The sequence below is a fragment of the Grammomys surdaster genome, unplaced genomic scaffold (genome assembly GCF_004785775.1).
Source record: "Grammomys surdaster isolate TR1022 unplaced genomic scaffold, NIH_TR_1.0 198, whole genome shotgun sequence".
NCBI lineage: Eukaryota > Metazoa > Chordata > Mammalia > Rodentia > Muridae > Grammomys > Grammomys surdaster.
In genome coordinates this window covers 4552296-4554932 of record NW_021604643.1, presented here as the reverse complement: position 1 = coordinate 4554932, position 2637 = coordinate 4552296, and positions in this window count along the sequence as shown.

Here is a 2637-nt window from a genome sequence, read left to right as displayed (position 1 = left end):
TGGCTTTTGTTTCTTTTGGATGGATGATGAGGATTGTGGCTAACACTCCACTACGATTTCCTAGCTATGGACAGTGACTTTTTGTACAGTATTTAAATTAAAATAGTGAGTTCATTTATCCACCAACTAGCTTGGGAGGAAACGTCACCATCTCTGTGGGGAACCCTGTAGAGCCATTCTCTCCATCACAACTACAGTCTTCCTCCACACCGAGACAACTGTCTCGAGTTTGCTGTGCCTCCCTGCATGGATGTCTTAATATTTCTGCCATTGTACATGACCCTCTAGCAATTGTTTCCTAGTTAACCATTCTCTTTGCTAGATTATCCATGTTGATGCGTGGTGCTCTCTCTACCTCATGCCCTCTGCTGTGTAGAATTTTGTGTAATTCACTTATTTTTTTTTTAATGTAGCCATCCATCATTCTCTTAAGGCTTCCTCTCCCTGTTCTTGAAGTTAACTTTTTTGTGCTCTACCAGTCCCTTCGCAGTCTCTCTTATCTTCTTGCTTGTCCATCCTAAGTGGAAAACTGTTGGGAGCCGACTCCTAGCCGAAAGCAGCTATCATCTTTGCAGCCATCTCAGGCTATATACCCTGACAAGAGACTTGTTTTCAACAGCCTACAACAACTGAGCACACTCTGATAAATATCTTGTTTTTCTCACATATCTTCTTTTGCTGTTTAGTGCCGCCAGCTGCAAGGCGCACGTGGTCCCCTCACTGCTAGCTAGGCGCACGTGATATCCACGCTGCAAGGCACGTGACGTAGTGCCTTCAGCTGTGCTTGTCCACGAGGGCAAGGCACGTGGTAAAAGGTATAAATACCCAGGATTTCCTTCCAATAAAGGAGACTTGATCAGACTCCCTGTCTTGTCTCCATTCTTCCCATCTCCGTTCCCACTCTCTCTCTTGCTAGGCCCTGACCCATGGACCGGAGCAGCAGAACGGGCAGCTACAAAGTGCCCCCCCCCCCCAACTTGAGGCAGCTCGGGCAGCTAAAAAGTGGCGCTCAACTTGAGGCAGCAAGAACGAGAGGCCCAGTGAGGGACGTTACCGGAAGAAGAGTCGACTGAAACTTCAGAAGTGAAACAGAGGTGACTGCGGCAGCCCCAGGCAGCCATGTGGAGACCAGTAGGTCATAGTAATGATAATGGGGCAGGAAATAAGTCAGCCGGAACTCAACTCTCTGTTTTTGTTTTGTTGTTTGCTGTTTGCGTGTGACAATTGTCTGCTTTTGTTTCACTGTTTAAATGCTGTCTTTCATGTTCAAAAGAAAAAGAAAAGCATAGAATCCAAAATAGGACCAAAGGTTGAAGTAATCGATTTGTCAGAGCCAGATTGTGCTGACAGAGAGGAAGAGGCAGCCAAAAATTATGACCCTGAATGGCCTTCTTCCCAAAGACCCCCTCCCTCTGCTCCTCCACCTCCAGATGCTCCTGCTATGGAGATGGCGGTTGTAGACCACAGAAAGGAGTTGCAGGACAAAATTTCTTTTCTTAAACAGCAAATAGAATTAGAGAAAGAGTATCGGGACTTAATTAATCAGTTACAAAAATTAAGGACAGGGAAGATGTCTTGAGAGGGCGAGGCTAATTGTGAAAATCGCCCAGGTCCTTGTGTTCCTCAACCCGGAGTCCAAAGGCAGCCCCTGTCCTCTGGTTTTAGTTCAGCCACAGGTCAGCCAGAGGAGGGAGAGGCTGAGGTTTTCCCTGTATCAGAGACTAGAGATGCTCAAGGGGTTGCGTGGAGACATCACACAGGGTTTAATTTTCAAATTATTAAAGAATTAAAAAATTCGGTGGCACAATATGGTGCCACTGCTCCCTTTACTCTTGCAATCTTAGAATCTGTTGCAGAGGAGTGGCTGACTCCTGGTGACTGGAATACTCTAGTGAGAGCAGTTCTTAGTGGTGGTGACTATCTTATTTGGAAATCAGAGTATCACGAGAATTGTAAAGAGACAGCTAGGAGAAACATTCAGGCAGACAATGGTTGGTCCTTTGAAGCCTTAGTAGGAGAAGGGCAATTTGCTTCTAGTGATAACCAGATGCAATATGACCCAGGCTTATTCGCTCAAATTCAAAATGCAGCCATGAAGGCTTGGCACAAACTCCTGGTAAAGGGAGACCCTGGTGCATCTTTGACCTCAGTCAGACAAGGGCCTGATGAACGATTTTCTGATTTTGTTCATTGATTAATGACAACAGCAGGAAGGATTTTTGGTAATGCAGAGGCAGGTGTAGATTATGTGAAACAACTTGCATGTGAAAATGCCAATCCTACTTGCCAAGCAGCCATTAGACCCTATAGGAAAACAGACAGACCTTACTGGGTATATCAGACTCTGTTCTGACATAGGGCCCTCTTACCAACAAGGCTTAGCTATGGCAGCTGCCATACAAGGACAATCAGTAAGAGATTTTTTGGCAAGCAGAGACAAAAAGGCCTGTTTTAAATGTGGCAAGCCTGGACACTTTGTAAAAGATTGCAAGGCAGAGAATGAGTTAACCCAGAGACAGCCTAGAAAACAGCCTGGCCTATGCCCACATTGCAAACGTGGAAGGCACTGGGCTAGTGAATGTAGGTCCAAGACAGATGCACAAGGAAACACCCTTTCCCATAATCAGGGAAACGGGA